Genomic DNA, 24,802 nt, shown 5'->3' with positions numbered 1-24,802 from the left:
CTCTAAGGTACACATACATAGTTGGCCAAATAGTTTGGTAGAAGTGGTTCAGATATGCCTGAAACAAACGATTTCCTTTAAGTATTGTTAAATGCTGTTTAAAATGATCTACTATTAATTGGACAGGTATTCTGCCTAGCAAAAACTGAGTTCATAAATTCTGTTTACCTTCGCCCATTACTTGTTTCTTTGTTTAAACTATCAATGAAATAAAATTCAATGTTTAATTTTCCAATGGTCGGAACCCTTCTGAAAATTTTATGCTTTGGAACGAAGCTCTTCATGTAATTTCTCAAGTATTTTGAGGTTGGGTGGTTAGATGAACAACCAGAACATAATCCATTTTCAGCTGGTAGGATTGCAAATAAACAAAAATATGTTTCTGAATGGAAGACATTCAAAGGAATACATATTACCGCATATTTTCAGTATGGTTATGTAACAAGACTCCACTTCAAAGCTAACTTTTCATTTGGATTACATGTGCAAAAAGGTCAGGGCTATGTTTTCTGTAGGAACTTTTACTTTTGCTTATTTGGAAGCAGTGAAAGGGCCAAAAATTCCTCCCCTTTAGAGACCGCTATGAAGATGAAAACACATAAGCACATTTAACAGCAAACAGTTGTGTTTTAAAGACAGCTACATTCTTGCTATCATATAGCTATTTCTTCACTGTAAGCTACTGGTTTTCGATTTTCCTTAGTGACAAAAATGTTTTTAAATAAACATTGTGCCTAGATAATCTATACAACAGCTTAAAATTGCTTTATAATTTTTGAATAAACTGGATTTCAACAGAGACTCTTAGCTATGTCCTATAATTAATGTTATGACAGTCCAGGAAAACTCACGTAAGCAAAGTTTCAAGTTCTTCTGCACATTTTCATCTCCAACTATATTCATTATTAATAATTTTAGGGTCTAAACATTTTGGCTAGTCCTAAAAGTCAATCTAACTCATACAAGCTATATGGTCTCACACACATGGTAGCTTGATGCTACACCATTCAGAAAATGATGAGATCCAAAGTACAAGCCCAAGATCTCCTGAGCTCACTCAGCCTTACTGGTCATTAAGACTTTCCTAAAACTGAAGAAGAAAAAACACTACAACTGCATTTTATCTCCATTTCCTTCCCCTCCTGCTCTATTAGATTGTACTCAAAACATTAAAAAGACCATATGAATTACCACCTTTGATCAAGAGGTATGGGTGTATTTGTGATCCAGGGCCAAAGTTACTTTCTTAGATTGTTAATATCTTGAGAAAAAGCATCTTATCTAGTATAAAATATAACAGCTCATAGCTAACACTGGTAATTATAATTAAAAAGAAAAGAAATGATTCCAAATTTTTGATGATGAAGAAATGAAAGGTTCCTGAAGGCGTAAGTTTGGACCAAGGTCATTCAATGCCATTAGGCAGAGTTGTGGCTGCAAAGTGAAAGCCAGAAGTGCTGAGTCATCGTGAGCATATGCAACATCAGCATTTCTACTGCAAGATTCAGTGATGAGCCCACTTCCTCTTCCTCCCTTTTCTCCCTGGCCTGGAGCAGGTTATGGCAAACTGAATGGCACCAAGGTGATGTGCAGCATTAACCTCAACAGCTAACACAGCTTCACAGTCTTAAGTTCCATGTACAGGTCTCTACTTAAGCCTATTAAAAGACACTGTTGAAAAATATATATATATACAGGGGACAGGTGTTAAAGAGCAGCCAGGAACATCATGTAGGTCTTCAATATGGCTGGCAGGGACCCAACATCACCTGCTACCTCTCAGGGTTTGCAATAGCAGGAAGCTGTAGCCAGGAGTGAAGCAGAGGTGACTCAGGCATTCTTGTACGGGATGAGGGCAGCCCAAGGCATCTTACCAGACACCCGCCCCAAGGAAGCAATTTTCTTCTGTGTAAGCTACAACTAAATTGGCTGCACAGAGGCCCATGATCTAAAAACCTTTTCAACCTTTCTTGTCACGGGACAAAAAGCACATGCAATCCATAGTAATTGATGATTTGAGGTTTTATTTCTATGGAAAAAAAGAAGATAATTTTTAGGATCTCAATGGCTGTCATGTCACTTTAAGGCAGTACCTGTCCCTGCCAGAATCAGTCCAACTGGAACTGTTAAATAACCAAGTACAGAAGATGGACGTGAACATGGAGTGAGCGAGAAAGGGAATCAATTCCATATAATACTGCTTGCCTCAAAAAAACAAAACAAAACAAAACAAAACCCGCACCAAGGCTTTCTTCCCTGGAGCAGTGGTTTTGTTCCCTAACTGCTCCCCCACGTATCTAAGTGCAGTGAGTACATTCCCAACTCCTACTGCCAAGTGAAAATGAAAACGTTCTCAGTCTAGAAATGATTGAGGTGGTTTTCTTTAATCAAATTAGAGCGGCCAAGTGTTCCTTTCAAAGGTAACTGTCTACTCTGCAGCTGTATGCAAACGACCACATCAAATGTGAGGGGAAAAATAGCGACAGAATCGTGTCCTTACAGTACAGCGCGAGCTGCCGGGACGGAGCAACAAAAGCGTGAGCGCAGCTCAGAGTGACACTCACAGTGAGCTTCCAGAATATGCTGACTTCACAAACTGGGAACAATGGGCTGAAACTTCCAGTACATAATTAGCTATTTTGGGGAGGGGAGGAACATGGTGGGGAAATTCCCCCTTAAAAACAGCTAAGCAGCAATAGATACCTTGAGTCATGTACCCTAGCGACCAAGGCCTCAATGAGAAACATTAAAAGACTGGCTGAGACTTCACAGAAAAAAAGATCTCATAGACCTTGCTTTTTCACTTCCTGTCTCCATCAAAAACATACCATGGTGAGTAAACCTGAGCATCCAACAAGCTTCAATTAAGTTTGTAATGGTTCATTTGCATGCAGAATTTATTCTTTTAAATTATCAGACATGGGAAATTCCTACAAAGAATTAATTCATAGTGGGCTTGTTTTTTCAGTTTGCTCCCTTAGGAAACATTAGCTGGCGAACACTCCCAATATGATGTCAAATTAGCTTTTTGCGTGTTACAGTTTATACCAGCTGTTGACTTTGGGAATGGTATATTAACAGGATGAAAACCCAGAGTAGGGCAATGAATTTTGATAGCCAGGTGCAACAGGCCATAGAATAATGAGACAATGTTCTTTCTGCATTTGTGGCACCTCTCCAGATGATTACACTGTCCCAAAAATTGAGGAATGTTAATAAACGCGGAGAAAGGATCTCTCACATGATCCCACGTTTCTGCATAGCAGCTGTGTGCCCCTGGTGAGATGCGCACACACACACACACACACACACACACACACACACTTCCTAGGGCCACGCTCCCTCCAACATAACCAAGTATCAGGGCTACTGCAAGGACAACATTCTGCAGGCAATGAGCAATTTTCAGCCCACAACTCTTTTTTCCCTACTTTTAGAAACTGTATTTGGAAGGCAGAGCTACAGATATTGGGAGAGACAGTGATGGAGGGGGAATGGGAGGGGAGAGATAGAAAGAGAGAGGGAGCAGGAGGGAGAGAGAGAGGGAGCGGGAGGGAGAGAGAGTCAAAGAGAGGGAGGGAGAGAGAGAGGGAGAGGGAAAGAGAAGTAGAGGGAGAGAGAGAGGAAGGGAGAGAGGAAAGGAAAGAGAGGGAGGGAGAGAGAGGGAGGGGGGAGAGAGAAGTAGAGGGGGGGAGAGAGAAGTAGAGGGAGGGAGAGAGAGATAGATAGAGGGAGGGAGGGGGAGAGAGGGGGAGAGAAGGAGAGGGAGAGAAGAGGGACAGAGGGAGAGGGAGGAAAAGAGGGGGAGGGAGAGGGAGACAGGGAGAGAGGGAGGGGGAGAGAAGGAGAGGGAGAAGGAGAAAGAGGGAGAGAGGGAGGGAAAGAGGGGGAGGGAGAGGGAAGGAGAGAGAGGAAGAAGGAGGGAGAGGGAGAGGGAGAGAGGGAGAGAGGGAGAGAGGGAGAGAGGGAGAGGGAGAGAGGGAGAGAGGGAGAGGGAGAGGGAGAGGGAGAGGGAGAGGGAGAGGGAGAGGGAGAGGAATCTTCCATTTGCTGGCTCAATTCCCCAAATGGCTGCACCCCAGGCCACAGCCAGGAGCCTGGAACTCCATCCATGTCTCCCACATAGTTGACAGGAGCCTGAGTACTTGGTCCATCTTCTGCTGCTTTCCCAGGTGCATTAGCAGGAAGTTGGATCAGAAGCAGAGCAGCCAGGACTTGAATTGGCATTCCAATGTGGTACACCAATGTCAGAGGTGGTAGTTTAACCTGCTGTGCTACTGTGCCACATACCTTTTGCTCCCAATCAGGAAGGCCAATTGAATTGCAAGAATGACACTGTATCTACTCAAAAATTTATTTTAGGGGCTGGTGTTGTAGAGTAGCAGGTAAAGCTACCACCTGTAATGTCAGTATCTCATGTTGGTACCACTTTGTGTCCCGACTGCTCCACTTCCGATCCAGCTCCCTAATGGCCTGGCAGAAGTGGGCTCAAGTGCTTGGGCCCCTGCCACCCATGTGGGAGACCCGGATAAAGCTACTGGCTTTGCAGCAGCCACTTGGGGAGTGAACCAGTGGATGCAGGATCTCTTTCCCTATCTCTCTATCTCTTCCCTGTCTCTCCATGACTCTTTTTTGTTGTTGTTGAATTTTATTTATTTATTTATTTATTTATTTGGACAGGCAGAGTTAGACAGAGAGAGAGACACAGAGAAAGGTCTTCCTTTTTCTGTTGGTTCACCCATCAATTGGCCACCACGGGCCGGCCGATCCAAAGCCAGGAACCAGGTGCTTCCTCCTGGTCTCCCATGTAGGTGCAGGGCCCAAGCACTTAAGCCATCCTCCACTGCCTTCCTGGGCCACAGCAGAGAGCTGGACTGGAAGAGGAGCAACAGGGACAGAATCCGGTGCCCCAACCAGGACTAGAACCTGGGATGCCGGCGCCACAGGCAGAGGATTAGCCAAGCGAGCCACGGCGCCAGTCCATGACTCTTTCATACAAATAAATCTTTAAAAGAAATATGCATCACAAATATTTCTTTCTCAAATACTGCTGAAGTAAAAGATGTAAACCTGTAATTAAAAAAAAAAAGGCAAAGTGAGATTAGTGAATTTTCTAAATGATTGAAAATAAACAGAAACAAGTTGATGGAGAAAATCACCAAAGAGAAACTGGTTTCCAAAGTGCAGGACACAGGATCAAGGTATGTATTTTTTTTTTAAGAAAAACCATTTTTGTTCATTTTAATATAAAATAATCTATCCAGATGTGTGTATCACTTTTATATCAGTGAATATCAATGGCACTTTTTTTTTATTGGAAGGGAGACCACCATGCTAGAATTAGCTATGAGGGCATTGAAGGAAGCAGGAGCTGGCCAGAGCCAGCAGGTGCAATGACAGAAGGGTGGGAGAAGTGCAGTCCCACTAAGGGTGGGAACGGAAGATCTACATATAGAATAACTGCACCAGCTAAGCAATCCCAGTGCCATCCCTGGACCCAGGACCTTAGAGGGGAACCCGGGGGTTCTCCCACTCACTCAAAAGGAAAGCCTGCAAAGTGTTGATCCCACCCCAAACAAGCCTCCTAAATGATCACTCTGATATGGAAGCTGGCAGGGAAGAAAAGGTCCTACATAATAGCCTGGCCAGCCACCTACTCTTCAGAAAAACGAATGAACGTACAAAGTAGTAATGCTAGACTTCCCACCTGCCACGGAACTGAACAAGTATGTAAAGTTCCCATTTGCAGACGCTGGGCTACCGTAAGTCTAGAACTGGACCCCTGAGATGGAGAAAAAATATAAAGCAAGCTGCAGAGTGCCCTGGCTTTGTTTGGAGGCCACTTCCAGATCACAGGGGCAGGGAGTGGGAACTGGGAGGCTGACTATAGACAAATCAGCATTGGGAAGACAAGGAGGCAACTGTGGCTAGAATTTGTGAACAGATTATTACAGGAAAAGCAACCCAGAAGAGAGCTTCAGAAACCTACATGGGGTCCGTTGAATCCTTGACCGAGTATCAAGCTGTGCACAGGGAACTGCATGCGGCTAGGGGAAGAGCAGCCTCCAAGGAAAGATCACCCAGGGGTTGTAAGCTGAATGATTCCTGGGGCTCACACAGAGCTCCTACTAACCCCAGAGGAGAGACCACCAAAGCACAATGTCTAGGGTTGGGGCTAAAGCAGTCTTAAAGGAAGGCATGACCCCAGACCCCCTCGACAACAAACCAAAAGTAAGCCTGGGAAGCATGATCCTGATCCACGAGTAACTCAGCTGTCTGTGAGAACCGAGGGCAGGACGTCTACAGGAACAGAACAAAATCCAGCAGTCAACAATGTCTGGCATCCAATAAAGAATTACACATGCAGGAAAATGTGGCCCCTAACCAGGAGACAACAGGCAAGACTCAAAATAGACAAAGCTTGTGGAACAGCAGTCAAAGATACTAAGGCAACTTATGACAAATCTTACAAATCTGTTCAAAGACATAATGAAAAATATGAACATAATGAGAAAAATGTAAGAATAAAGAAAAAGAATCACACAGAACAGGTGGTAGGACAGGTGCTATACCAAGGCAAGTATTAAATTTAAAATGAATTAAAATCATACAGTGTTGTTCTCTAATCACAATGTAATTATACAGAAAGGTATCTGAAAAATCCCCTAAATCTTTGGAAGTTTAAAAATCAGGTCAAAGAAGAAATAAATTAAAATCCTTGTAATATTTAGAATTGAGAAAATGGAACTACAACATATCAAAATATGTGAAAAGCAAATAAAACATAAATGCTTACATTGTAACATATAACCATCCATTTTAAAAAGCTAAAGTAAAAGAAAATTAAAAACACAATGAAAAAGAAAAGGAATTAAAGATAAAAGTATCAATGGAAAGACAAAAGAAAGTAAATTATTAAAACCAAAAAATAAAATTGACAAAACCCTAGCTGAGGTCAGCACCGCGGCTCACTAGGCTAATCCTCCGCCTTGCGGTGCTGGCACACCGGATTCTAGTCCCGGTCGGGGTGCCGGATTCTGTCCCGGTTGCCCCTCTTACAGGCCAGCTCTCTGCTGTGGCCCGGGAGTGCAGTGGAGGATGGCCCAAGTACTTGGGCCCTGCACCCCATGGGAGACCAGGAGAAGCACCTGGCTCCTGCCATCGGATCAGCACGGTGCGCCGGCCACAAAGGTCATTGGAGGGTGAACCAACGGCAAAGGAAGACCTTTCTCTCTGTCTCTCTCTCTCACTGTCCACTCTGCCTGTCAAAACAAACAAACAAACAAACAAACAAAAACAAAACAAAACAAAAAAAAAAACACAACACCTATCTGAATTGTCAGGGAAAAAACAGAACACATACAAATTATTAATGTCAGATTCTACAGATATTAAAGGATAAGAGAAAAAGATACTGAATTTACACTAACATAGCAAACCTAGACGAAACAAATTCATCTAGACCAAAATTATAAAAAGAGAATTCCTATTTAAAAAACCTTCTCATAAAGAAAATACTAGACCCAAATAACTTCATTGATATATTGATTATATATATCAATATATATTATATCAATATATATGTAACAAAGAAAAACCAGCCCTATGAAAAATATTTCAGAAAACATATGAGGTAGAAATACTTCTCAACTCATTTTATAAGGTTAGAATTACCTCCAAACCTCAAATTATAGACCAAAGTCCTTGATGAACACAGATACAAAAATTCTTAGCAAAATTTCGACAATGCCTAAAAAGGGTACATCAAAGATCAAGTGAGGTTTATCACAGGAATGTGAGTTTGGTTCAGCTTCCAAAGTTCAATCAGTATAGTTCACAGCACACAAAGAGAGTAAACAAAAAATCATATAATCAATTCAATCACAAACAAAAAGCAATCACAAAATTCAATGTCCAATCATAATAAACTCTCAGGATATAAGGAATACAAGGGAATTTCATCAACTTGATAAAGGGCATCTAGGAAGACTGACAGCTTACACCATACTTATGGAAGAAAAACCAAATGCTTTCTCCTTATTACAGGAAGCAGGCCAAAATACCTGCTCTCATCATTTTTATTCAATATTGTACTTAAGGACCGGATCAATGCAAAAAGAGCAAGTAAAATAAATAAAAGTCAGCACTAGTGTTGTGCTGCACACATTAGCATCCTATTATCACATTGCTGGTTTGAGCTCCAGCTGCTCTTCTAATCCAGCTCCCTGCTAATTCACCTGGGAAAACAGCAGATGGCCCACATGCTTGGTGCCCTCTCACTCACATAGGAAGCCAGGAAGAAGCTCCTGGCTTCAGCTTTGCCCAATCCTAGCTGTTGTAGCCACTTGGGGAGTGAACAGGTTGATGGAAGATCCTTCTCTGTCTCTCCCTCTAACTCTTTCAAATAAATAAATAAATCTTTTAAAAAATAATTATACTTACATACTAGCAATAAACATTTAGAATCCCTTATGTGTGTAATGTATATGGGTAAATTTAAGATAATACAGACAAGCCCTTTCCCCTAAAAATGATTTAAAGACTGACATGGAAAGATATACCATGTTCATGATCAGAAGTCTCAAAAGTGTCAATATCAATATCCTCTCCCAGTAATAGAGATTAAGTGCTATCCAATTAAATTCTCAAGGAGACATACTACCTGATAAGCTGATTCTAAAGTTTATACGGAAATGCAAAGGCACAAGAAGATCCAAAACAATTCTAAAGAACAAACCTGGAGACCTTAAACTACTTGACTTTAGAAAGATCAGCTATAAAAGTACAGTAATCAAAACATCATGGTATTGGCAAAAGAACAGATACATGGATCAATGGGACGGGACAGAGAATCCAAAAACAGACCTAAATTTATAAGGCCAATTGATTTTTGGCAAATCTGCCAAGGTAATTAAAAATGAGGAAAGCACTGTGTTTTCAACAAATGGTGCTGGAACAGCTCAATATCCACATATGAAAAACAAAGCTCTTTTATCTAAAGCCATGAACAAAGACTTGACTTGAATGAGTCACAGTCCTAACATAAAAACAAAAGTTACAGAATTCTAGAACATAGGAAAAAGTCTATATGTAAGCAAAGATCTCTTAGGTTACAGAAAAAGCACAAAGGGAGGGAGAAAAAGAAATGACACATCAGACTTTGATTAAATTAAAATCTTTTTGAGATGCACCATTTAAGGAAATGAAAAAGACAAAGACCTGAAACAAATGCTGGAATATCTACAGCTAACCAAATATTTCTCCAGAATACATGAAGGATTAGCATATGATGACTCAGATTTTTAAAATGTAAGAAATTTGTATAGACATCTCCCAAAAGAAGGTATTGGAATGGGCAATAAGCAAATGTCCAACATTAGTCATCAGGTAAATGCAAATTAAAACCACAGTGTGGCATCCAATATAAAATGGCTAAAATTAAAAATACTGTCAATACCAAGTGTTGAGAAGGATATGAATCAAACAGAATCTTCATACATTACCGGGGGAAATGGCACAACCAATGTGCAAAAGCTGGGCAGTGTTTTTAAAAAGTAAATATATATTTGCCATACCAGTAGGCAGTCCACTCCTAGGTACCCCAGAAATGAAAGCATTTCTCATAGCAATACAAAGGCCTGTACATCAGTATTCCTAACAATGTTATTTATAGTAGCACCAAACAAAACAAAACCAGCCATGAACAAGATAAAAAAAATTGTGGTAAATACATACGATGGGGAAAAATGAACTGTATACAGTTAACATGAATGAGTCTCAGAAACATTACCCATGACAGCCAAATACAAAAGCACAAGATACTGTTTGAAATCATGTATATGAAACTCTAGGACAGATATATCTAAAGTAAAATGACTGAAAGATCAGATCAGGTTTGCCAGGGGTCCAGGTAGAGGGAGGGGATGGACGGCAAAGGGGCCTGAAGGAATTGCTGGGGCAAGAAGAGTCTTTTAGGTCTGGATTGTGGCAGTGGTCATATAGGTGCAGGAATCTGACAAAATTCCTAAAACACACACTTAAAATGGCTATGTTTTTCTACAAATAGGTTATAACTCAACAAATCTGATTTTTTTTAAAAAGATTTATTTATTTATTTGAAAATCTGAATTATACAGAGAGGAGAGACAGAGACAGAGAGACATAAAGAGAGAGAGAAATCTTCCATCTGCTGGTTCACTCACCAAATGGCTGCAATGGCCAGGGCTGGCCCAGGCTGAAGCCAGGAGCCAGGAGCCTCCCTGGGGTCTCCCACTTGGGTGCAGGGGCCCTAGCACTTTGGTCATCCTCTGCTACTTTCCCAGGTGCATGAGCAAGGAGCCGAATCAGAAGTGCAGCAGCCAGGTCTTGAACTGCTGCCCATATGGAAGGCCAGCACTGCAGGTGGCAGTTTTATCCACTATGCCACAATGGCAGCCCTTGATTTTTTTTTTTTAAATAAAGGACACTCAAAGAAGATCACCAGGCATTTAAAGAATCCAGCACCAGGGAAAATAAACCTTAACAAAAAAACACCAACAGAAACAGAGATAATGAAGAACTTAAAAAATTTAGATTGGAGTGGGCATTTGGCCTGACAATTTAAGATGCCTCTTGGGATGTTCACATTCCATGAGAGTGCCTGGGTTTGAATCCTGGCTCTGCTTCCAATCCAGCTTCCTGCTAATGCAAACCCATGGAGGCAGCAAGCAGGCTGGCTCAAGTGGTTGGATCCCTGTCATTCAAAGGGAAGATTCAGATGGAATTTTTAGCTCATGGCTTTGGCCTAGCCCAGCCCTGACTGCTGAGGGCATTTGGTGAGTACACCAGTGGAAAGGAGACCTCTCTCTGTCTGCTCTCCCTGTCTCTCCGCCTTTCATACACACACACACACACACACAAACATACATACATATATATGTATACATATTTTAAATGTTCATAGAAAATGGAATTAAAAGTTGGTAAAAAAAATTAGATCAATTCAAGGTAATATTACAGAATCCAGAATAAAATGCTTAAAAACAGAAACAAAACAAGCAGAGAACAAAAAAGAAAGAGGCTCTGAAGTCAAAACTGTAATTGCCAAAGCAGTAAATTCAAGTGACAGCTGGAAATAATGCAGAAAATATTTAAGGGCAAACAAAATAAATACTAAAAAATCAAATAGATTACTCAGAAAAAACAACTTCTGTGGGACTTTAAGAGACACAGTAGTCCCAACTGAAAGACAGTATTTGACTAACAAGACTTCAGAAAGAAAATAGAACAAATGAAGAAGAAATCATCTTTTAAAATAAAATGAAGCAAATCTGCACTTAGAAAGATTCCACAGAATGCTCAATAAATTGAGATGAAACAAAGCAGACCACCAAACTTGGGACACAATTTTCTGAGAAATATAGGTTGTGATAAAGACAAACAAGGCAGGAAAAAAACAAAGGCAATTATAAACTCCAGGAAAAATGAAATGGTACAAGACTATCATGGCCTGAATAAGAAACATTACAATAGCACAAAGGCTTTTTTTTTTTTTTAAAAGAACATTTGTTTATTTGAAAAGCAGGGTTACAGAGAGCTTCCATCTGCTGCTTCACTCCCCAAACTGCCCCAACAGCCAAGTCTCCAATTGGCACTCATATAGAATGCTGGTGTCACAGGAAGTGGTTTAATCTATTGTGCTACAATACAGGCCCCCAAATAGCACAAACTTTTAAATAAATGACTAAGTGTACAGAATGCTTACATCTGTATTTAAGAAAGAAGGACTCCATCAGCCTCAAATGGTTATAATGTTGTACTTTCCAAAAAGGAAATATAAAGAATATTTGGCCCATACTGTACCCTAGATAGAATAATGTCAGCACTGTTTTCAGCATTCAACTTCCAAGGGTCAATCCTCAGACAAAGCCAGGAAGACTCTGTTGTGGTTGGAGAATAGAATGCTCATGTTTAATGACTTCAGCACAGAGTAGCTAGCAGAAATTGTGATGTTAAAAAGAGGACAAAGATAGAGGAGTTTAAAGAGATAAAATATTTTCCACTTATTAAATGGAGACTCAAGAGATAATGCCCAAAGTGAAAGAACAACAAAAAGTAATGTTTAGTGTATTTTTAAAAATTAGTCCATAAAATAAACATGTCCCTAGAAAAGGTGAAGATGAAGGAAATGAATAAGAAGTAGTAATAATGAGCCAAATGCTCATCTTCCAGAACAGGAGGTCAACAGATATTATCTTAAGAATAGTATCTGTTAAATCTTAAATAGAGCATAGGGTAGTCTGGATTTATAGAGGAGGGTATCAGAGCATGGGAACAGGGGCAGTTCAGGCAGGTGACTTGGTTTTCATTTTAAGTCCTCCTATACTAATCATCTAATATCAATGTCACAATTAATGGGAGGGGGTTGGACAATTTTTTAAAACATTCCTTCCAGGCCAGCGCCATGGCTCACTTGGTTTATCCTCCACCTGCAGTGCCAGCATCCCATAAGGGCACCGGGTTCTAGTCCCGGTTGCTCCTCTTCCAGTCCAGCTCTCTGCTGTGGCCTGGGAGGGCAGTGAAGAATGGCCCAAGTGTTTGGGCCCTGCACCCACATGGGAGACCAGGAAGAAGCACCTGGCTCCTGGCTTCGGTTCGGTGCAGCGCCAGCCGTCGTTGCCATTTGGGGAGTGAAACAACGGAAGGAAGACCCTTCTCTCTGTCTATAACTCTATGTGTCAAATAAATAAATAAATAAAACATTCCTTCCAATAATAAGTGGTGTATGACTTCTCCCCTTGAATCTGTGGGGTTTTGGACTCTCTTGTAACCAACTAAATGTGGCAGAAATAACATTGCTTAAATTCAGGGTTATGGGTTTTTGGAGCCAGAAATCACTGTGTATGTCCAACATTGGTTATGCTAAAATGAACCTCAGGCCATGTGCAGAGGCCCAGTGTAGGTGCTCTGGTCAACAGCTCCAGCTCTCAGGTGCCAGCCTACATCACATCAACCTGCTTGAACCGTCAGACTTGAGAGTGAAGACACCACCAGATGCACCAAACTCCGTGCTGTTGAGTCTTTTCCAGCTAATGCCCTAGACATCTTAGAGATAGGCCATTCTCATCATGCTGTGTCTCAATTTCCCCACCCTGTAAAGCCATCAACACATGAAAATGGCTACATCCCTAAACTTGGGGGCAATATTACAGAAAAGCATAATTACTTTAAATAAAAAAAACTGCCAACTCCTCTCCTCCACAAGCTCTAGTAACCACTTCTGAGCAGCACATTTGACAACTGACCGGAAACACCACACATTTTCTTTCCTTTTCTATTTACTCTCCCCTCTTCCCTTCCTTCTTTTCATTGACCATGACCAAATGATATCAAGCCCATTAGACGATCACAACCAAATACAGTAAGCAGAGAAAGAAGGTTCCTGGAAGGGTCAGACTACAGAGGCCTGGGGCAAAGTTTATCCTGGGACTGGACACTTGGACCTTATTACTTGTAAGGAAAGTCACAGCCATTCATACCAGGACTTTACGGCTTACATCTGAGGAAAGTACATTAGTATTTTTTTAAAAGTTCACAACCCAGAGATTCTGAAATCATGTCTTCAAACTTCCATCAAAACAATGACATCAAATCAGCAGAAACTGGTAAGAATTTAAAATATTAAATGTTACCATTAGTATCATAAAATTACGTTTATACTTTAATGAAAATAGTAATGGAAGAATTAGCTTAAAAGGAATGTATCTCAGTGTCCACTTATTAGTCATTATGTTATTAAAGTAACTCCTAATTTCTAAGTCAGAAATTTACTACCATCATTATTAGATACTGAACAATCCTAGAGTTTTAAATGTAATACAGGTGGATAGAAAATCAAAATGTATTTAAAATTTTAGTGTTAACATTTTTATTGTCAATAAAAAAAACTGTACGAAGTCTTCAGTCACAGTTTAACTATTTACTCACTTGGTCCTTGACTCAACAGCTATTTATTGAACTAAGTGTTCTACTGACCCAGAGGACAAAGCAGTGAATAGAGACAAAATTCCCTTCCCTCCTACAGCGTATTTTCTAATAGGAAGCAGACATTTAATATTAATTAATGCAAATATTCAAAATATATCTGAGTGACAGGCACAGTGAGCAATTAAAGATGGTAAAAATACGGTCCCTGAGGCCAGCGCTGTGGCGCAGCAGGTTGAGGCCCTGGCCTGAGGCACTGGCATCCAATGTGGACACCGGTTCTACTCCCAGCAGCTCCACTTCCCATCCAGTTCTCCGCTATGGCCTGGGATGGCAGTGGAAGATGGCCCAGATCCTTGGACCCCTGCACCCATGTGGGAGACCCAGAGGAAGCTCCTGGATCCTGGCTTTGGATTGGCACAGCTCCGGCCATTGCGGCCATCCGGGGAGTGAACCAGCAGACGGAAGACCTCTCTCTGTCTCTACCTCTCTCTGTAACTCTTTCAAATAAATAAAATAAATCTTAAAAAAAAAAAAAAAAAAAAATACGGTCTCCAAGAAAAGGCAGACAACTGTGTTATTTTATTACCAGAGAATTGTTAAGAACAACATTCTAGGTTTATTCATTCAGCAACCAGTGGTTGGAGGGCTTTCTAGACATGCCAGATTTTTCACCCACTTTCACATCACCAGGTTTTAGATTCTGAAGTCAGCCAAGAAACTTAATTGCTACCCATAGGTTCTCTCATCTTTCCCTCAACTTAGTTCATCTTCCTCCACTTTCTTCCCTTTTTTAATAAGCAAACTGTCCTTCCAGAGACATGGACACATCTCTATACCATTCTCTATTTGCCTAGTGATAACACCACCTCTTAATTTTATATCTACTAACATGAAAAAAAAAAAAAAAGCCTATTCCATCTTTCGTAGACAGAGATGCTTCTCTTGACCTGTCTCAAAAGCCCCTATTTCTAGGGTTGGAATTGGTATCACTGAGTCAACTGAGCTCCTATAGTGCTTGAGATCTATCCCATCACCCTGAGTCAGCCTACATTTGAGGACCAGAGTGATGCTTCTAAAACATGGCCCCTTCAAAACTGACTGGCTTAGTGGAAAACCCAACTGGCACTGGTTCCAGTCTAATGAGCTACTAGTTAACTAAATAACCGCTGATTAAATCCTATGGGCTTAAAACAATTTGTAATTCCTAGCAGGATGTCACAAATTTGTAGTGTGTGTTATTGTGTAAAGAAAAAAAGTGTTATTTCCAAGAAATATGCTCTCTATTCTTGAAGGGACTTACATAATGTACATGCACTTCACTCTCAGATTAGCTCCAGGAGTCTCTCCTAACCCCAGTCTTTAAACATGTCTCTTGGTTTCTCGTGGCTCAATAAGAAAACATCCCATTTTTACCCAAGGCTATTTAATAACCTCTTTAAGTGATTCTACATGGTTGGAATGTATACTGCATCATTTAAAACTCCCAACATGAAACTACCCAGATAGTCTCTTGGTTTCCACTAAAAAGTTCTGAAATAAGCCAATACTCTAAAGTGTAAGTCGGTCCTTGAAATGCAGTCTTTTGTTTTTCTTGTTCTGTTGCTAAGTGTGTTACTGTTTCCAACTTTATCCTTTATACCTTCTAAAAATAAAAGCATTTTAGGAAAAGTAAATGTTTTATACTAATCATTAGGAATGCCTAACACCGAAATTATGAGATTACTTAGCAATAAAAGGAAGCAAAGAAAAGAGAATCCAGCAGAGTTTAGTGCTCCTTAAAGAGAACCGTTTCCTTGCTGCAGAGAGAACTTCTTAATGATTTAAACAGAGTACATGGGACAAAATTTTAAATGTCAGAGGGCAGTCATGCCACAGAACAGCCTCCGAAAATAAACAAGGAGAAATTCCAATGTGTGACATAAAAGTGAATAATTCTGTTGAGATTTTAAAATTTTTAAAAAGAGAAAGAAAAGACAAGTAAAGACTCCAACTCCTCTTTGAGTTAACCTGAACAGTGAAATATAAAAGAAATAATGAAACTCATCAGTTTTGACAATGTGTTCTCAGGAACGTTTGGTCCACAGACCCTCACCCAATTAATCTACCAACAAATAAGGTGCAGCATTGGGTAAACCAGACACCAATGTCCAAAACCCAAATGAAAGATGACATTTTGTAGAATTGCTGTAAATCCAACACACATCGTTTCAGACAGACCTAGCTCCATTCCTGCCTTCACATGCAAGGAAGGTGAAGGCACACATACAATTGATCTCCCGGTTACACTCACCCAGTGCTCAAGTCTGTTTCCCCCAGGAAATTATAAACTATTTGAGGGCAGGAGTTGGTTTTGTCAATTACACCTTACACTTATGAAGTACTTGGTCTTTGTACACATAATTTCATTTGATCACAGTAACTCACTAAGGTCCCAAGAGTAGTAATAATTCCTATTTTATTGTGGGCAAACAGCAGCCAAGTGACATGAGAAGTTCACCCCAAGTCACGCAGCTCATAAGTGGAGGGGTCAGGAGAGAGGCAGTCTTCTGACTCCTAGTTCAAGAGCAGGAACATTTTATTTATTTATTTATTTATTTATTTATTTATTTAATTTTTGACAGGCAGAGTGGACAGTGAAAGAGAGAGACAGAGAGAAAGGTCTTCCTTTTGCCGTTGGTTCACCCTCCAATGGCCGCCACGGCCGGCGCGCTGCGGCCGGCGCAACTGAGCTGATCTGAAGCCAGGAGCCAGGTGCTTCTCCTGGTCTCCCATGCGGGTGCAGGGCCCAAGCACTTGGGCCATCCTCCACTGAACTCCCAGGCCACAGCAGAGAGCTGGCCTGGAAGAAGGGCAACCGGGACAGAATCCGGTGCCCCGACCGGGACTAGAACCCGGTGTGCCGGCACCGCAAGGCGGGGGATTAGCCTAGTGAGCCGCGGCGCCAGCCAATTTTTTAAGCTTGTTACTAGAGAAAACATCATATATACACACATGAAGAGACCACTACAAGGACTTTCCAGTGCTTCCGCAATGGTTAATTATAGCAGTTGTTGCGTCGTTACCCCATTCTGAAATAAATTCCAGACCTCCTAACATTTTTTGGGTCATTTCAATCCAGAGGTTCTCTCTGTGCCACTGCTTTCGTTACATTTAACAAAGAATTTAGATACATGACCAGTACATAGGTACTGATGGCTAGGATTTCACCTATGTTTTAGGCATTATTACCTAATTCTGAATTTTTAAAAAGATTTATTTATTTGAAAGGCAGAGAAGAGAGAAAGGGAGAGAGGGGAAGAGAGAGAGAGAGAGAGAGAGAGAGAGAGAGAGAGAATGAGAATGAGAATCTTCCATCTACTAGCTCACTCCTCAAATGGTTGCAACAGCCAGGGCTGGGCCAGGCCCGGCTGGAACTCCAGCAGTCTCCCAGATGCTTGGCAGGGGCCCCAGTATTTAGACCACTTTCCACTGCTTTCCCAGGTGCATTAGCAGGGAGCTGGATCAAAAGTGGAACAGCTGGGACTTGAACCAGTGCTCATATGGGATGCTAGGGCTGCAGGAAGCAGCTAAATCCACTGTGCCACAATGTCGGCCCCTCCCAATTATGACTTCAAAAAAATTAAATTCTGCATTCCTAAATGGGACATACTCATTTCTCACTCACAAATATTTATGCTGGGCTACAAGAAGCCAGGCACCAAGCTCAGTGCGTGGGATCCAGTGAGGAACCAAACAACTCTGTTCCTTCTTCCAGGAACCTTGCATTCCAAGGTAATGCATCCACGTGTACACGGGCGTGCACACACCAGCCACATATGTCTCAAGGAACTGGAATTATTTCAGGCTGTAAGAGTTATGCCTTTAACTAAACCTACCAGTTTGTCAAGGTAGAATCCCAAATTCTCTTTATACAAATTATAAGAAAACAAGGAAGGCCTGAATGAAATTCAGAATGACCATCACCTTTTAGAACTGAATAGGAAGACTTTACCTAATTCTATTCTCAATAGTTTTTCCACTATACAAAGCCAAGAAACTGAAATTAGTGGGAAAAAAAAAACAAAACTACAAGAAATCACGCAACTGATTAAGGTGTATTTATAATACCTCATATTCTTACACTTGAAAGTTCAAGTTATTTTCGGCTTTTACTGAACATGTGCTCATTTTCAAAGTGTTGATAACTTCTTCACAGTATATAAATTAAACCCAAGACTACACAGTTAACTATGGGAATACTGACTTAAACCTTTTAAAGTCATTTTAATGTAAACTATGCAGACTGAAGTCAAACAAAACTGAAACTTTCTTTTTTTAGTATTTCAAAAAATTATTTCCCAGGAAACTCTAAGTATAATCCAATGTGTGATCTGTTCTCCTTTTTTTTTTTTTTTTTTTACACTGCTCAGTACCAACATTCTTCCATGTGATGGAAAGAATCCATATGGTCCCCTCCTTAATAACTGGACCTCCTTCCCAAGACTGTATCCACTTGCTACTTATTTATTTTACTTTCACTGGATGTAGGGTGCAAATGGACATGATTACAAGATGCTTCTGCCTCAAGGAGCTCACAGCAGGGCCATGAAAGGTTAGAGGCTGGGAAGAAGGTGTCACACGGGTGGGGAGGATTACTAATACTTCTTAAAATAATTTAATTCACATGTGGGGGCATACATATAATGACTTCCATGAAGGAGGTCCATAGTTATCAGGGTCCAGAGGAAACAAAAATGGAAGTACTAAGGAGCACACCACAAAGAAAGTGGCTGACAGCTTGACCTGTAAGGGCAGGTAGCATTTTAACAGGTGGGAAGAGTACTGTGAGGAGTACCAAGGGCACTCTCCAATACTGGTCCTAATTAGTCACAAGTGGATGGAAGGAAGTCCATTTGCCTTTAGGGAATGTAACAAATACACGGAACCCACGAAAACCCTATCACAGCCAATGCTAGTAGTGAAAGAAAAACAAAACAGTCAGGAGCAGGTGTTTGACAGAGCAGTTAGGACACCACTTAGGATGCCCTCGTCCCTGATTAAGACCGCCTAGGTTCTGGGGCTGGTGTCGTGGTGTAGCAAATAAAGCTGCCACCTTTGGGTGCCAGCATCCCATACGGGCACTGGTTCATGTCTCAGATGCTTAACTTCAATCTAGCTCCCTGCTGATGGTCTAGGAAAGCAACAGAAGATGGCCCAAGTGCTTGGATCTCTGCCACCCATGTGGGAGACCTGAATGAAGTTCCTGCCTCCTGGCTTTGGCCTGGCTCAGCTCTGGCCACTGCATCCACTGGAGTGAACCAGCACATGGAAGATCTGTCTTTTCCCCTCTCTGTAATTGACTTTCAAATAAATAGATTAATCAATCTTAAAAAAAAAAAATGACTGCCTAGGTTCAAGCCCTGCCTCTGCTCTGGAGCCTAGCTTCCTGTTAACACACACCCTGGGAGATAGCAGGTGATGTTTCACATGCTTGGGTCCCTGCCATCCATTGAATTCTGAGCTCCTGACTTTGGCTTGGCCTGGCCTGGCCTGGCCCAGCCCAGCCCTGGCTGTTTCAGGCAGGTGGGGTGTGAATCAGTGGATAGGAGATCTCTGTCTTTTTTTTTTTTTTTCTTTGACAGGCAGAGTGGACAGAGAGAGAGAGACAGAGAGAAAGGTCTTCCTTTTGCCGTTGGTTCACCCTCCAATGGCCGCCGCGGCTGATGCGCTGCGGCCGGCGCACCGCGCTGATCCGATGGCAGGAGCCAGGTGTTTATCCTGGTCTCCCGTGCTGGTGCAGGGCCCAAGCACTTGGGCCATCCTCCACTGCACTCCCCGGCCACAGCAGAGCTGGCCTAGAAGAGGGGCAACCAGGACAGAATCCGGTGCCCCAACCAGGAATAGAACCCAGTGTGCTGGCGCCGCAAGGCGGAGGATTAGGCTAGTGAGCCGGGGCGCCAGCTGATCTCTGTCTTTCAACTACATTATTTTTTTAAATGGGAGTAAGGAGGAGTTAAAAATATCTATCAGTATTTGAAGGCTCTTTCTAAATAGACTTCATGTGTATACACATTACATTAATACCCAACAGCCTTCCAAAGTCAGTGTTAGCCAGAGACACCATACTTGCTAATGCTGTATGTAACACTAAAAGGACGAAAAGTGTTCATCTGAGTGGTTTATAATGTAATTTATTCTATTTAACTCATTCATTCAGGAAATATTTATTGGCCAACTAACAATTTACGAACACCACGTTACTGATGGATATAAAAAGACATATGCTTGTCAAGTCAGCAGAGTCGTTAAGTTGAAAATACTTTTAAATCTCAGGGTAGTTTTCTCTAGCGTGCAAGCACATCAGTCAGCCTGTTGTGCTAACACCGGAAGTAATCCTGTAACTGAATCCCAACTACCCTCGATTAATTTGTATATGCAATGCATATATAATCACACAAAAAAGTGGCTAAAAATCATTTTCTTTCACATCTATAAAACCAGTTCTCCACAGACCAAAGGGAGTAGGAATAGGTTAAATTTAAGACCCTTTCCAATTAAAAAATGCTCATGTTGGGGCAGGCATTGTGGCACAGTGGGATGTGAAGCTGCCATCTGGGATGCCTGCCTGTCAGAGTGCCTGGGGTTAAGTTCCATCTCTGCTTCTGATCCAGCTTCCTGCTAATGCTCACTCAGGTTTATCACCCAGCAGATGGTGGCTCAAGACTTGAGCCCCTGCCACCCATGTGGGAGACAGATGGAGTTCCTGGTTCCTGGCGTTGGCCTAGCCTAGTCCCAGCTGCCGTGGGCATCTGGAGAATGAACCAGCAAATGCAAGATATTCTCTTTCTGTTCTCTGCCCCACCCTCAGCCTCCCACTGCCCTTTCAAATAAATAAAATCTTTTAAAAAAGGATTCCCATTCTATGATTCTAATTCTACTGAATAAAAATCATTTAGTAAAGTCAGGTAATAGATAATTAACACGACTACTTAACTGATGAAGTAAGTCAGTAGTTGCTCAAAGTTAGTCAAAGTATTATAGGCAAAGGATGGGTCAAGAATGTTTATTATCTCAGATTTCCAGTACAAGTGTACACTTGCACAGGTTCCTGCCACATGTCTCACAGGGCTTTTACTTCACTTCTCAGGTGAGAGCAGAAGTCAGCTATGGCAATAAACTGATCATCTTCATAACTGTCCACCAGCTCTTATAAAAATCCTGTCTTACTGCTGGCCTGCCTGCCCCAGCCGACTTAGCATCCATGGTTCATCACTCAAATGGTGACCTTTATGCAGGAATGCTTGTTATAAACCACCAGTGCCCATTTTCAGTGTTGCCTCCTGGGCTTTGGACAAAGCCCAACATACACATGCTACCTTCTCCTGTTACCAATTCACCTGCACCCAGACTTCATCGTTGCTGTGTTCTGCTACATCAGGAAGCTCACAATTAATTTATTTCCCATGAAGACACAGAAACTCATCTGAACCTCAAGAGAAACAGCAACAGTGTGATTAGACTTCAGGATGTATGGGTCATACATATTTGCTTATGTGTCGGGAGGTTGTTAGGCTGTCTCATTTTCCAGTATTATGGTGTTTATTTCATTAAAAAGGTAAAAGGTAAAGAGCCAAATTATGTCATATTTCACTCATGAGACAAGTTCTCAGCATTTCAACTGTTTCTACTATTCACTGTCTAAAATGAATTTATGACTACAGATTTAACTATAGCCATTTAAATGATCATAAATAGAATTCCAAACTCATTAAAAGCAAAATTTAACAGATTAATAACCATACTTTTTTTTAAACAGGGCATTCAGCAACTTCCTGAATTTAATTATATCATTTATATTATAGCATTTATATTATAAATTACATATCATTTATTCCTGGCAATCCATTACTTTGCCTACATCTAGTTTGTTTTTTTCCAAACTAGAAATGTACTCATTTGATTCACCTTCTGCCAAACACAAGTCTTTAACTGCTACTCCAATTTAAGAACAGGACAGCTTATTCAAGAACAAGTCGGGAACTTAAAAACGGCTTGATGGACAGGCTGCTTGACCTCTGGCCTCAGTGTATGCAGCTGTAACATAAAAGGGCTCAAAGATTTACAAACCCTAAGAGCCAAGGTACTACTATGATATGGTGTAAGTATGAGCCGTTCCTTCTTTAAAAACATTCCTAAGGATTTATTAATAGTGAGGTATATGTTTTCTTGTTTAATTTACAAAAAGGAGTGGTTTATTTCTAAGGAGTTGGTTTTCATCGATACTCATTTACCCATGTCTTTTTTTTTTTTTTTTTTAAGATTTATTTATTCAAAAGACAGAGATACAGAGAGGGGGAGAGAGAGAGAGAGAATCTTCATCTGCTGGTTCCCTCCCCAAAGATCATAACAGCTAGTAATAGGCCAGGCTGAAGCCAGGAGCCATGAGCTTCATCCTGGTCTCCTATGTGGGTGGCAGGACCAGGGATTTGGGCCATCTTCCACTGATTTTCCAGGCACATTAGTAGAGAGCTGGATCAGAGGTGGGGCAGCAGGGACTTGAACTGGTGCCCATATGGGATGCCGGCATCACAGGCAGTCGCCTAACCTGTTGCACAATTCTAGGCTCTACCCATAGGAAAGTTCTCCCCCAAAATATTCAAGGTCATACAAATTTCCCTCTTACAAACCATTTTCTCCTTGATTCCAGAGAAAAAATCTAATAATTCCTGGTGCATAATAGTTGTATAAGGATACAATTGCAAGTGTCAAAAATTCAGCACTATCAAGCCCTTCTGCACAAGCAAGGAATAAGGAGAACACCACCGTGAAAACCTGTATTCACTTAAACAACCCGGATAAGCTGGTAACTTTTCAAGGAACGCACAGAGGGTGAAGGAATAAACGTACCTTCAATATACTGAATTAACAAGAGAATTCTGCTTTTCCTGCTTTCATTGAAATAAGTCCTAATAAACACATTATTCATCCATAAAACACTTTTATTCAAAGGAGAACCACCTGAAGGCCTGGCTTGAGAGAGTTGAATAATACATTATGTTTCTTTTACCTTGTTAGTGAATAATTTTTCTAGGGTAAAAATCATTTTTATTCTCCTTTTATGTTATACATTTCTGAGATGTTTAAAAAAGAGAAAATCAGAAAACTCTCCTTGAATAATCACTGAGCAATGTGGGTGCTTTTTTGTTGTTGTTACTAAAGCAGTGATTAAACAGCCTAATATCTAATATCAATTCAACATATTTAAATATTTAGAGATCGCAGATCTATCCATGGATATGCAATGATCATCAAATTTCCAGAATCAATAACTGAATCTGAATTATTACTGTTACACCAATAAATTGAATCCCAGGGCCAATACATGTTTGCCATCTCTCTCAGGGCACATGACACTACCACGTCCCCGGGGTACAGTGAGGGGCAAGTACCTGAGTGGAGCAGCACCAGGTGTGATCCGCCCAGGCATCTCTCCCAGCACCTTGCCCCACGGTTTTTAAAGAGCATCTCTAAAGGCTTGCTGGGTAAAGGGAGCTCCAGTGGTCACATGTATCAGTCACATGTCAATGCCTTCTTAAACAGATTGGTTTATATAGTGCTAAAGTGAACCTTAACCCTCAAAACATTTGCTTCTGATTGGTGTTCTGGTTAGCCTGCCTACTCAATCAAGATGCTCTGTAAAACTGGTTAAGTACAGCAAAACAAGACAGTCAAAGGCAACTGCATATTTAGAGAGAGAAAAAAAAAGAACTGCTCACTACATTACAACATAACCTTGGCAAGTGTAGAGACTTCTGCTGACTTCTTCACTGCTGCACCTCCAGCATATTAAAGTGCCCAGCACACAGTAGGGCCTAAATAAACAAACTGCTGATCAAGCATGTCATGTGTGTCCCCCCCCCCCCCCCCCCCCCGGTCTCAGGACATAAAACACAATCCATCCACGGAGCGCAGGAGCTCCAACAGAGCTTCATGCTTAAGCCTGACTCTGCCAAAGGCTCTAGGATTTGGGATTAGCAACTGTTAAATAGGAGTAAATTTACACCCCGGACACTAACTGGCTAATCAAGCCTGGGCCTGGGACACATCAAGAATAGGTAAGCAAGAACTTCCAATCCTTGTCTCTGTGCATGCAGGCTGTGTCAGTGCCAGCAGCAACAAGTCAGCGCTCCTGGCAAGTCCATCAAAATTAAATCTTAAACTTTTGGAAAAAAAAAAACTAATATGTTTATTATGCTCCTTCAAGCTTAGAGGCTTAACTATCTGCGGGGAGGGCCTGTAATTACGATCAATTACTTATGACTTGGAGGCACTTATAATGGCATCTGCCCTTTTAAGAAACATTTAAAGAACCAAGCATCAGCCTGTAAAGCTGATCCTGGGGGCAGCAACAAATCACAGGCTTGGGGTCAAACTGACAACTCTCTCTCTCCCTCTCCGCAGAGAAGAACTGCCGTCACCTGTCCTTGATTTCCTGACTCTGCCTGAACAGAGTAGCCACCTCTGAAATCCGTTACTGCTCAGTGTGCTCAGTGTGGCGATCATGGGAGCCAGTGGTCGTCCCAAGGCAGCGGTGGAAGAAGAAACAGGAAGGAAATGAAACAGGAAGAGAGATCTGTAGCTCGTGAGGGTGACATCATCAATAATTTCCTCAAGTGTCACTGAGCTTCATGGCATATGACTGACAGCCTTTGTGGACAAACTACAGGCTCACTGTACTCAAGTAGCCCCTGTGGCTCCGAAGCCTGTAATCTAAGGGTATGAATATGATTTGTTCTTGGAAAAAAAAATAAAAAGGCCAGGTGCACTGATGCCTGCTGGGAACCTGTTCTGGGCAAGC

The 24,802-nt window shown here is 41.4% G+C and overlaps 1 protein-coding gene and 1 long non-coding RNA gene across 3 annotated transcripts in view; one reads left to right on the top strand and one right to left on the bottom strand.

The window, feature by feature from the left end:
• The window catches only part of CDK6 (cyclin dependent kinase 6), a 234,537-nt gene that overhangs the window by 207,493 nt on the left and 2,242 nt on the right, over positions 1-24,802 (bottom strand). The gene's annotated exons all lie outside the window — the stretch shown is intronic.
• LOC138845903 (uncharacterized) lies at positions 2,576-24,765 on the top strand. Its single transcript, XR_011383220.1, has 2 exons — positions 2,576-2,832; positions 24,406-24,765. It is a non-coding gene; the product is annotated as an uncharacterized lncRNA (long non-coding RNA).

Source organism: Oryctolagus cuniculus, chromosome 16 (assembly GCF_964237555.1).
Source record: "Oryctolagus cuniculus chromosome 16, mOryCun1.1, whole genome shotgun sequence".
Lineage (NCBI taxonomy): Eukaryota > Metazoa > Chordata > Mammalia > Lagomorpha > Leporidae > Oryctolagus > Oryctolagus cuniculus.
This window is presented reverse-complemented; position numbering and strand designations above follow the sequence as displayed.